At 43.5% G+C, this 13,107-nt stretch overlaps 1 protein-coding gene across 2 annotated transcripts in view; it reads right to left on the bottom strand.

Moving 5' to 3' along the window:
• TXNRD1 (thioredoxin reductase 1) overlaps positions 1-12,686 on the bottom strand; it is a 62,645-nt gene extending 49,959 nt beyond the window's left edge. The window contains exons 1-2 of one of the 2 annotated variants that reach the window (XM_052641403.1): positions 12,556-12,686; positions 10,999-11,093 (exon numbers count right to left, since the gene is read on the bottom strand). The gene's annotated coding sequence lies outside the window, so the exon portion shown is untranslated. The remainder of the gene's footprint in view (positions 1-10,998; positions 11,094-12,555) is intronic. The other variant, XM_052641404.1, reaches the window with a different exon arrangement.
• Positions 12,687-13,107: the final 421 nt, after the last annotated feature.

Raw genomic sequence — 13,107 nt, 5'->3', positions numbered from 1 at the left:
GCAGAAAGACTGAACTCCTAAGGTTCACTTGCAAACTGGTTGCTAGGAACTCCGTCTTCACTATACAAATGTAAACTGTGTTTTGAAGGCCTTCAAAAGCCAAATCCTCGCCAATCTACTCCAATGGGGGAGGAGGTGACTGGGTGGGTAAGCAAGGGTCCGGGCTGGCGCATGCGCAAAGGTGCGCTGCCATACCCCACCCCTACCCCGTCCCCCAGTGTTAGGCAACTGATCTCTGATTCTCCAGCATCCAGGAGTACAAGAATAAAGTAGACAGGGTCTCCGCCAAAGGACTATTTGGAAGATTGCAAAAATACAAGTCACACTCCCCGAGTGAATAGTAAATCTGAACCCTAAAAGGTGAGAAACCTGTGAAGACTTTAAACACAATCTGTTACGAGGATATGAACATGAACGCTGTTAAGTCACGTGACAAATTTATGTAGGAAAATACTGCCACTAGTTCCCGGGGGAATCACGTGAAGTTAGAGAAGGACTCAGTTCATTAGTCACAAGAGGGGAGGGAGAGGGGAGAGGGGGAAAGAACACCTCAGTGCACCTCAAGTTTTGGTTTCCCGCATCCGCAAGTATCTGCCCTACCTTCCCTCCAATGCATCTTTACTGGTTCATTTTTCTTTGACCTTAGCACACAGTTTTGGAGTAGGAAATGGCAACCCACTCCAGTATTCTTGCCTGGAAAATCCCATAGAGGAGCCTGGTGGGCTACAGTCCATGGGGTCGCAAAGAGTCAGACACGGCTGAAATGACTGAGAGCACAGTTTCTTGTAAATGCATGAACAGCAAAGGCTAGTATTCAGTTCAGTTCAGTCGAGTCCGACTCTTTGCGACCACATGAACCGCAGCTGCCAGGCCTCCCTGTCCATCACCAACTCTGAGAGTTTACTCAAATTCATGTCCATTGAGTTGGTGATGCCATCCAACCATCTCATCCTCTGTTGTCCCCTTCTCCCACCTTCAATCTTTCCCAGCATCAGGGTCTTTGCAAATGAGTCAGTTCTTAGCATCAGGTGGCCAAAGTATTGGAGTTTCAGCTTCAGCATCAGTCCTTCCAATGAACACTCAGGATTCATCTCCTTTAGGATGGACTGGCTGGATCCCCTAGCAGTCCAAGGGACTCTCAAGAGTCTTCTCCAACACCACAGTTCAAAAGCATCAATTCTTTGGCGCTCAGTTTTCTTTATTGTCCAGCTCTCACATCCATACATGACTACTGGAAAAACGATAGCTTGACTAGATGGATCTTTGTTGGCAAAGTAATGTCTCTGCTTTTTAATATGATGTCTAGGTTGGTCATAACTTTTCTTCCAAGGAACAAGCATCAAGTGGGCCTTAGGAAGCATCACAATGAACAAAGCTAGTGGAGATGATGGAATTCCAGTTGAGCTATTTCAAATCCTAAAAGATGATCCTGTGAAAGTACTGCACTTGATATGCCAGCAAGGCTAGTATTAAGTTACTCAAAAATAGTTATATTACTATTTTTGTTCAACATTATTTTTTTAAAGTAGGGTTAAAATTCAGAAAGAAACATCCGTTTTTCAAAAACAGTATGCATTGTTGTTACTTGTACATATATATAATCCTGCTCTATTAGACTGTTCAAACAATGGGACTGGTTCAAAATTGGGAAAGAGTAGGTCAAGGCTGTATATTGTCACCAAGCTTATTCAACTTTTATGCAGAGTACACCATGTGAAATGCCAGGCTGGATGACTCACAAGCTGGAATCAGATTGCAGAGAGAAATATCAACAATCTTAGATATGCAGATGATACCACCCAAAGGGCAGAAAGTGAAGAAGAACTAAAGAACCTCTTGAAGGTGAAAGCAGAGAGGGAAAAAGCTGGCTTAAAACCCAACATTCAAAAAACTAAGACCATGGCATCCAGTCCCATTACTTTATGGGAAATGGGGAAAAAATGGAAACAGTGACAGATTTTATTTTCTTGGGCTCCAAAATCACTGTAGACAGTGACTGAAGCCATGAAAATTTTTTAAGATGCTTGCTCCTTGGAAGAAAATCTATGACAAACCTAGGCAGTGGATTAAGCAGAGACAGCACTTTGCCAACAAAGGTAAGCATAGTCAAACCTATGGTTTTTCAAGTAGTCATGTATGGACATGAGAGTTCAACCATAAACAAGGGTGAGTGCCTTAGAACTGATGGTTTCAAACTGGTGCTGGAGAAGACTCCTGAGAGTCCCTTGGACACAAGGAGATCAAACCAGTCAATCCTAAAGGAAATCAACCCTGAATATTCATTGGAAGGACTGACTCTGGAGCTGAAGCTCCGATACTTTGCCCACCTGATGCAAAGAAAGAGCTGACTCATTGGAAAAGACTCTGATGTTGGGAAGGATTGAGGGCAGGAAGAAAAGGGGGCATCAGAGGATGAGATGGTAGGATGGCATCAGTGACTCAATGACATGAGTCTGAGCAAACTCCAGGAGACAGTGAAGGACAGGGAAGGCAGGTATGCTGCAGTCCATGGGGTTGCAAAGAGTTGAACGTGACTTAGTGACTGAATAGCAACAAATTAGACTGTTAGCTCCCCTAAAGCAAGAACTTGTTTGTAAATCTTCCAAGCTAAGCTGTTTTCACATGGATATATTTGAGTAGACACATTTCAATGTGTAAGCATAGATGAAAAACTTTGTTCCAGCAGCTATTGCAACTTATTTGGCAGCAAAAGATGAACTTCTTCTAGTGAAAGAAATAAATCTCACACATAGATAATAAAAGTTAACTGCTTTTCATAATTCAGCCTTATTTCTTCTCTGAAATGAAGAAAAAGCAACAGGAAAACAAAGTTGGGGCCCAGGATCATCTAAGGGCTATATTTTACCCCCAAGCCTGGCCAAGTACAAACTAATACTTAACCTGTTTTATATCTTTGGTGAAAACTCATAGTCCCAAGTTCCAAATCCCAAAAAGTTTGGTTTTATAGTTAACCATATTTGGGGGACTTTCTTATATCCATTTCAAATTCAATAAAAGCAATTTATAGATGAACTCCAAAAGACAAGCCAACCTTCCCACCCTAAGGTGTCTATTTTCCCCTAGCTCAGAGCATGGTAAACAGGCTAGCACCAATTTGCTCCACACAGAGCTTTTCATCAAAGAATTTTTAAATGCTTTAGAAAAGTAAATGAATTTTCCCAACCTACTTATAAAGTATTACTAATACCATTTACAGGGATTTCTCAGGAGATAACAGCCCACACATCTTGCTCAGAGCAACAGCACACATCAAGACAAGCATTATGTTATTAAGTTGTGACTTCCAGTGCTAAATTTGTTCTCTGCTAAATCCTTCTCCTAATAACCTCGGTAACATAGAGCATCCTCAGAAACTCACACTTGCATTACATTCTGCCTTTTTATATCTGCCTTGAGAGCACAAGGTTTAGATGTGGCTACAAAGTACAAATCTCAAATCTAATGATTTCCCCTGATCATTTTAAGAATGGAGTTGCTGCTAAAGGCTCCATAAGGCCTCTATTTCCTTTCTTCTTTTCTTCAATATTTTTCTCAAGTGTTACTGTTCAGTCCCTTTGCTAGGAGTTCAGATTCATTCGTTCCAAGCATTCTTAAGCTCCTTCCACAACCCTCAGTGTTCAACAGAAACATAATGGGATGGATGAATGTTACAGTGTGTTACAGGTCTCTCTATGGTCAAATTTTAAAAGTCATACAGGATTCACTATCTTTTCCAGTGGGCTTTTATTGCCCGATTAATCTATTAAAAAAGAGATATTTAAGAGACCTCTGAGCCAAGCCAGGAACCAGTTGGGTTAGTCCTGCATGCTAAAAGATATCCTGCTATTCGCTACCTCCTGACACTTTCCTGTTCCTTCTTGCACAGAAGTTTTTCTCCCTTCATCCTGCCAGGATAAGCTGTGAAGAGACATGCTGAAGGCCTAGTTTGATTTGCCAGAGTAGCAGGGTGTTATGTACACGTTCTTTTTCATTTTCATCTCCTTTAAGGATATGTTTTTAGGTGTATGTTTTTGCTTTGTTTGCCTTTTCATATTAAAGGTAAACTTTGCAATGATCAAGGCAGTGTATCTGTTTTTAAAATGAGCTTCTGAAAACTCCATGGACAGTGGAAGGAGGCAAAGCTGGGTTCCAATCATGTGTAATGCATGCGTGCTCAGTCATATCCTACTCTTTTCGACCCTACGGACTGTAGCCCACCAGGCTCCTCTGTCCATGGGATTCTCCAGGCAAGAATACTGGAGTGGGTTGCCATCTCCTTCTCCAGGGGATCTTCCCTACCCAGGGATCAAACCCACATTTCCTGTGTCTCCTGCATTGCAGGTGGATTCTTCACCACTAGGGCCATGAGGGAAGTCCAATCATGACCTATTAGCATTTCCTTAGACAGGTTGCTTAACCTGTCAGCCTCTGGTCTCCTCATCTGTAAAATATGAATACTGCTACTCTGTCATAAAGCTACCGTAAGTATTGAATGAATCAGAATTACATAATAGATTTGACAATATTTACAACTACTGAGTAGTCACGTAAATCCTCAGTTATCCCAAAGGTAGCAAATGTTTAATAAACATTAAAACACTAAACAGAAAAAAATGTAACCAACCAGTAGCTTCACTCCTGGATGTTGTTTTAGGAACAGAAAAATGTTTTAAAGGCTAAATCCATAGAAGGAAAACAGAAATATATCTCACTATAATAATACCAGTGAAATCTGTTATATAATAAAATTTTAAAATCTACTAAGGCTTCAGTTAAGCTTCCCAGGTATCACCAGTAGTAAAGAACCCATCTGTCAATTCAGGAGACATAAAAAATGCAGGTTCAATCCCTGGGTTGGGAAGAATCCCTGGAGGGCATGGCAACCCACTTCAGTATTATTGCTTGGAGAATCCCATGGAGAGAGGAGCCTGATGGGCTATAGTCCATAGGGTTGCAAAGAGTCAGACACAACTGAGGCGACAGTTGTGTATAGCACTTTGAAAGGTAAACCACTCTACTAGATAGTCTAAATCTGGGCCACAAAATGAGTCTGAAATTATATGCAAAATTCTTTATGTGTATTCTTCTATAAATGGATTTCAGCAGATTCTTTGAAAATACGCTGTATCTAAAAGAGGATTTGAATAACTGTTCTATTCAAATAAGGCTTTACTGTTAGCTGAAGTAAAAGATAAAATGACAGTCATGTCCCACAAAGTAACTTGGACCCACCCACTGAGATACTTTAGAGTACATAAAACCTCCGCCCTTGCTCTGTGGTTTAAAGTCATACATTTAACTGACACTTCAGAAAACCAAGTACTGGCTGACTTGCCAAGCCCCAACAATTAACATAACCAAGGGTGTGAGATGAAAAGAGAACATTTCCCATTGTAAGAGCCATTATCAACTCTCCTGGGACATCTCAGAAGGCAGCAATGACCAGGAACATCATTTTGATAGACTAGGGGTAGGGAAGCACTGGGTGTGTGGCTTCTAAAGAAGGCAGCCTTGGAAAAACTCAGCCCTTGAGGCCTGAGTTAAAAGTAGTGCTTTCTTCAGAGTTTGACTTTCCTCATTTGTAAATGTCACCCATCAGATGACTTCTCTGTCATACAGAGAGGCCGTAACTCTGTAAAAAACTGTATTACAAAGCTTCAGGTGACAAATATTACAAACATCAGGTGACAAATGTATTGTTAAATATACACATTGCCCTACAGATGTTACAGATGACAAAGACAGGGCCTAGCTCAACAGCGAGAATACAGGGGCTCAATAAGCACTGGGGTTCTCTGATAGCTCAGCTGGTAAAGAATCCGCCTGCAATGCGGGAGACCTGGGTTCGATCCCTGGGTTGGGAAGATCCCCTGGAGAAGGGAAAGGCTACCCACTCCAGTATTCTGGCCTGGAAAATTCTATGGGCTGTATAGTCTACAGGGTCGCAGAGAGTCGGACACGACTGAGCGACTTTCACTCATTCACTCACTCAATAAGCATTAGCTAAATAGACATAATGTGACTTTCTTCTCAGTTGACCTGGACACAGCTACATAACTTGTTTAAGTGGACAATGCTCCGATCACACAGCTCCTTAAAAGTCTTAACTGCATTATATGCTGCCTAGAACCTCTCCTGAACCACTTTGGGCATAATCACTGATAAGAGACAGTCCACTTTCACAAAATCAGACACCTCATAGCTAAATCCCTCACTAAAGTCAGTCCTTTGGCTCTGCCATCAACCATTCATTCCCCAAGTATTTACTGAGTGCCTACCAGGTATTAACACAACACATGGAAGACAAAAATAAACCATTTTTGTCCTAAAGGAAGGTACAACGTAGTAGGCACAGAGGAACGCAATTCCAGTCTGCAGGTATGCTGCACACCAATGCCAATTTGCCAGAACTATGCTACGAATACCAAGATTTGCATGGGTTCAACCATGAGTCATGAACATACAATCACACCCAAGAGATCAGGCACGCATCCCAAGAGAGATAACACAAGCCAAGTGCCAGGAGTGTGAGAACAGCACAGTGAGCTTTACAGACAGCCAAATGGCAATCCACTCCAGTACTCTTGCCTGGAAAATCCCATGGACAGAGGAGCCTGGTAGGCTACAGTCTATGGGGTCGCAGAGTCAGACACGACTGAGCGACTTCACTCACTCACTGCGCTCCATCCTGGCTTTGCCGCTGTGTCGTCTGGGCATACTCCTTAAGTTCTGAGGGACTCCTCTCTGTCATCTGGAAAACTGGATCACACCACCTTCTTCATAGCACTCTTGTGATGATTAAATCAACTAGAGATCACAGCATTTAGAAGCTAGCACAGAAGACACATTCAATACATGGTCATTGATAGGCACGCTCATTTAAATATCTGATGAGATCTTAAGGCAGATCTGGAAACACAGGCACTAAGAATAAGTCTAGCTCTTCACTCTTGATATTGGCAGGACTCCTCTTTTCCCAGAGACGGGGATTTGTGGGAGTACTGAGGGAGCACAGAGGAGGGGAAAGAGACAGATCTGGCCTTGTACTCTGACCCAGGTGGGCAGGTGGAAAAATGGGTCTGAGCAGGAAGAAAAGCCAGAAAATGACTTTTGAAATAAAATAAAGAACAGACCAAAGGAGGGAAATGTTAGGGACTATAGGGAAATGTTCTCATGAGCTTCCAGTATAGGCAAGGGAGCAGAGCAAGAGACAACCAGAAAAGCAGGTTGAGGCCAAACCCTGGGGAACACAGAAAACCAAATTAAAAAATGTACCCTTTATCCTGGATGCAGATCCGGGGGCAGCAAATAAGCAGTCAGGAAGATGACTATGCAGCAGATGGACAGGAAGGGCAAGAAGAGAGAAGAGGGCAGCCAGTTAAGAGACTGTAGAGGCCGGAGGCAGTGCATACCTGAAGCAGCCTGGGCAAAAGTTATCAGAGGGAGAAGGCACCTATATGGGAAACAGTCAGGCCTGGCAAATGAACACAATAACATAAAGGCAAAAAGAAATCTGAAGCCTGGACCAGAACAGTGACACCATTGTACAAGGACAGACAGCAAAGAGGTTTGAGTCATCTATTGGTTAAAGCGAGAGGAGAAGGCATTGGGTCTCACCATAGATTCACAGCTACTAAAAATTGTAATGTAGAATCAGCACCAGATAAATGTATTTGCAGTATGAACAATCTATGCCCCTTTTAAACATTGTTAGTCCTTACCTCTTACCTTCTTAAGAAACCAGGGTCAAAGCAGTCCTTCAACACTCCTTAGGCCTCAACCTTAATTAGGCTGAAAAGCACAGACATTACTAATCTGCCCAGAAGGGATTGTCTCAGAGGAGAGAATTGAGTTTTCTGCTCATTTTAGTAGAGTATTAAGAAAGAAAGTGGACTAGTCAGAGTTATTAAATTACCGCTCCATTTCCTGATGTCCATTCAGTCATGAGTTTCTGGTTTCTGGTAACTTTAGAAGGAGACCTGCCTATTTCAGTGCCCACCCCAGGCCCCGCAGCCTGACCACCACACTATCACCCCGGAGCTTCCCTGACACTGGCTCCATAATTCACTTGGATCTTCATCAAAACGCACTGCTCTGTGTCTGTCATCTCTCCTGTTACTGCCTGGAATAAATTAAGTCCCATGTTGCAAGTTTTAGTCTTATCTCCCCAAGTTCTTCTCTCAAACTACTTAAGTCTTAACTATGTTCGGCCCTTCATATTCCAGCAAGTGCTTTTTCACTCACTTTGCTCTTCCTCTCAATACCACCAACAGGCATTCATTTTGCATAAGTGGTTTCAAAACTCTGGAATCCAGGAGATGCTAATTTACATATAAGATTTCCTGTAAGAAAATTTGCAAATTTGCTCTTAAGAACTAAAATATAAAATAAGCCATAATCTTTTGTTTGGTTTTCCTCAATTCTAATTATTTAGCAACTAACCTTGACAAAACTACCTCATACATTAAAGTAAATCTCAAAACGGGATATATATCATAAGAATTACCTGAGGGGGCTTGTTTAAAATAAATGTAAAGGCAGAACCTAGCCCCTTCCAGAGAGTTCAATGAATAAGACCTCAGATATAGCCCTGCTAAGTCGCTTCAGTCGTGTCCGACTGTGCGACCCCATAGAGGGCAGCCCACCAGGCTCCAACGTCCCTGGGATTCTCCAGGCAAGAACACTGGAGTGGGTTGCCATTTCCTTCTCCAATGCATGAAAGTGAAAAGTGAAAGTGAAGTTGCTCAGTCATGTCGACTCTTCACAACCCCATGGACTGCAGCCTACCAGGCTCCTCTGTCCGTGGGATTTTCCAGGCAAGAGTACTGGAGTGGGGTGCCAGGCATTCCAGGTGACTGCATTTTTGAAAGGCACTTCTTTAAAGCCTTTATCATGTAGGTAGTCATCTAAACTTATCAGTTCCTTCCAGCAGGACCCTACTCCCTGGTCTGCTACAGTTCACTGTGAATGCAAGGTAGGTTTTGGTGCTGCTGCTGTTTATTGAGGGGAAAGGAAAGCAAATGAAGAAACAACATTAAGAGGAGAAAAGAAAAGCAGACATTTTTATGAACTCCCACTTCATTATTTAGGTTGCAATTAAAGCAGGAAATCTTAGCCTTTAAGGTGTGGACTTTAGGATTTAGCACTAATCCTATAAGCACTCAGTTCTCCACTAAATAAATGCCTTTCTCCACTCAAACCCAATTTTCCCTAAGAATTTAGGACCTACCATTTAGCCCCATATGTGGCCAATTTGCTGCAAATTCATAAACATTTCAAAGCAGTAGTTCTTACCTAGCTGTCTTCTTCCATTTTTTAGTACTCATTAAAAACCAAAAATAAATGATACAAAGGATAGTGATAAGTTTACTTGGAAGAGATGTGCCAAATAATTTTTAAAATTTTAATTATAATTTGGCAGTAGGCTTTTCATTCATGGCACTGCACTTCGTTAAATGGCTAAAATGAACTATGATCATACAGAATTGAGAACATCAGATCTTATCAATTAAGTGGGTGCAAAGCTTATTTAAAAATTCATAAACATTCTTTTTACTCCCATTGGTATTAAAGCCAGGATCATCTATAGAACTGATATAAAGATCAAATGCCTATACACCTTTTTAAGTGCAAATTTATGACACAAGTAGAGAGATCAGACAGAAAGGAATATTAATAGGACTTTGTTTCATTTTACTTGCAAACTAAAGGTTTGAGTAACACAATATATTTTATATCAAGCTAAAAGACTTTTTAGGGGTGGCTCAGTGGTAAAGAATCTGCCTGCCCATGCAGACTGGGGGGATGTGGGTTTGATCCCCAAGTCAGGAAGATTCCCTGGAGGAGAAAATGGCAACACAACCCACTCCAGTGTTCTTGCCTGGGAAATCCCATTGACAGAGGAGCCTGGCAGGCTATAGTCCATGCGGAAGCAAAAAGAGTAGGACATGACGGAGCGACTAAACAACAAATAACAAAAGCCTTTTTATTTCAATTATTTTCCATTATTTACTATGTCTTTGAAGTCTATCGCCATTTTCTATACCCATTCTTCAAAAAGGTAATGATTCTTTTAGGAAAAAAGATAGTAAATAAAAATGCAAATTAATTGTTACAGTCATCCTGAAGGCAAACATATCTAAATACACTGTTAGACTTAACTGAGAACTCAAGCTTACTTAAGACAGCAATGGTTAAGTATGAGTTCCATTTCTTAAAAATTACAGATACAATTAAACAAGGATGTCCAAAAAAAAATCAGCAAAAATTAAAGCAGATATATCAAGGTGATAAGATTCTGAGTATCCCCCACACCTGATGTATTAATAGAACATCACCCACGGTGCATATCCCTCCAAAGGTGCACACTGCCTGCCAGCACTGGGCCAGTGAGGTAGGCCATGACCCATCCAGATGGTCTAAGGGAGGACTGCCACCAACTCACCACTACCCAAAGGAAAGATTTCTTTCTTTCCTTTGGTTCTACCCGGTTAACTTTGAGCTAGAGAAGAGACCACTGCAGGGAAATGAACTCACTCCAGGAGCTTGAGGTTGCTCTCCCCTGAGCCTGGGGTTTCTGGGTTTCCCTCCCGGAGAATTACAAAGGAAGATGATAGGGTCAGACAAAGATAACCATTCCCTGACCCGCTTTTCTCGGTACTTCTCTAAACAACTCACTTTCAGCAGTTTACACTGCTGCTAAAAAAAAAAAAAAAGAAGAAGTAAGTTATTTAGATTTACTGGAAGATGGAGGGAGAGAAATAGGAAGGAAAGGAGATGAAAATAGGTCCCTCTGCCCTTCCAAGCTTCCCAGTTCTGAAATGTGTTTCATCCACGTCGATTCACACGTGAGCTGGCGCCCGCGTTTCTTCGTCGTTTGTCTAAGGATGTGCTCCTTTTGGAGGTTTGCTCACAATCCTGGGTCTGATACCACGACCGGCTCATTGAGCTTGTTCCCAGTTCAGGCGGGTAAAACAGACGTTAAGGTCCCCCACCTACCTTCAGGGTCAGACCATGGTGGCCTATCTTTCTCCGTTTCACAAGGGTTTTGGAGGTCCGTTCGGACAGCGCTCCCTCGAGGCCCAGCCCGTCCTCTGTGGCACAAAAGCAGAGCGGAGCGGGTCAGTCTTTCCGCCCCGGGGCCGCGGCGGGAAGTGCGCGGCGAGGGCGGGGCTTCCGCGTCCCCAACTGCACTCCCCCAGACGACCGCCCGGCCCCAGCCCCGGCCCTCACCTTGACCACGGCCGCGCGCCGGCTCGGGTCTCGGACCCACGCACCTGCACGCGGCCTGGAAACGTGGCATCGCGGCCAGCAAAAAACCCCCGGTTCCGGCCGGACTCTTAAGATAAACAAGTCTCGCTAAAATACACGTTCTACTTTCCCGGCAAGTCCAGAATTCAGAAAAGCCTCATAAAGAAGGCTAAGGCACAATTATATCAGTTTTTATTAAAAACACCTCCCAACTTAATCTTCCTTTGAACTCTGCATCGCTAAAGCATACAGAAGACCAACTTCCAAAGTTTCTTTGAAATCTGAAACCACGGAGCAAGATTAAGGTCACTGCCCACTGAAGGTGCTTTTATTTAAGAGCCTTGAAATAACAAAGCACCACCCTACATGACAGCCTGGGTGCAACTGGTCCAATCTTACAAACGGGTGAACTCAGGTAGAGAATGAGTCAGTGAGAATTAAAAATAGACTCCAGTTATCCTGACATCAGGTCCATTCATCAGACAAAAACCACCCAAGCACCCAAAAGTATAGCAATAATAACAATAATGGCAGGACCGATTCTGCAGTGCTTTGCATATATTAATCCTGGATCTTCACCACTACCATTTCATGATGTTTTATCAGGTCCATTTCACAGATAGGGAAGAGGCACAGAAACACTTTCCTGCCCAAATTCAAGCAAGCTACCCAACAGCAGAGCCAGGATTCAAACGTGGCAGTGCAGCCTTTAAACGCCTACCCTGCCTGATACAGTGAGATGAGCACCAGCTCCTCTTGGTTGTCTCCTGTAACAGCCTGGGGAGTCACAGCAGTCTGAACGTGGTCTCCCCGCTTGCACACACGGAGACACATATGACTTGCCAACCTCTCGCAATATCTGAAGATTCAGTGGTGTGAAGATTACTCGACAGGCATCCTTAAATTGTTACACTCGCTTAAGGCTGACAAGGCTCTGTCAAACTATTCATCGTATTTGCACCTTCATTTCAAGACTCGTGCTCTACGAAATGATACAAAACCCCATTTTTCTCCAATATTCTGCAAATCGTCCCTATAAAGGAAAGCTAGACAGGAAACTACCAGTCGACAGAGGGCCGGTCTCACCTACCGACAAGCTAAGCTTTCACCGACCCGGGCGAAACAATGACCGACGCCAAAAAACTCCCTCGCCTGGAGAAGCCTCACCCTTGCTCAGACACGCCTTCAAAAGTCTCCCTTCCCCCTGCATCCCCAAGGCATCCGGCAGGAGGATGCTCTGGGCCCGGCGAGCTCACAGCCCGGGGGCTCCAGGCTTCCTCCGTTCCCAGTGAACCCGAAGCTTACACGAACGCGAGCCCTTGGACACCCGGCGGTCCTCCGGACGTGCCAGCACCTTCAACTCCGGATGCAATGCGGGACTGGAGCAAACTGAGCGAAAGGTCCGCGGGTTCCCAGTGGCTCCGAGAAGCCACGCCCTCCTCTTAAATGGGCGGGCAAACAGCCAGAGTCAGAATGACAAAGCAAAAATCCACTCCTCTTCCAGCCCTGTGGACTACGCGGATGGGCTTAGCAAAGTGGGATCTCCTAATTGGGTGACAGCACATCCTCTTCCTGCTCACAGCGCCCCCAACCCAAGAAAGGTGCAAACGCACCTTAAGGAAATATGTGGAACCGGAACCAAAACAGTGTGCCTTAACTGAACTGGACTATGCCCTCAGGCAGTGACTCTGGAACTTTGTTACCGATTGTCACTCCCAAACATTCTGATGTATTAATAACTGGTATTGGCTGCGACCTGGGCGTCTGAGGTTTTTTACAACTCCCTGAATGATTCTAGTGAACAGCAGTTTGGGATCCATCACCCTATGGTAATGGATTAGTCAGTGTGGTGATTCT

Source organism: Budorcas taxicolor, chromosome 5 (assembly GCF_023091745.1).
Source record: "Budorcas taxicolor isolate Tak-1 chromosome 5, Takin1.1, whole genome shotgun sequence".
Taxonomy (NCBI): Eukaryota; Metazoa; Chordata; class Mammalia; order Artiodactyla; family Bovidae; genus Budorcas; species Budorcas taxicolor.
The sequence above is the reverse complement of the archived record's forward strand: the minus strand, read 5'-3'. Positions and strand labels throughout refer to the sequence as shown.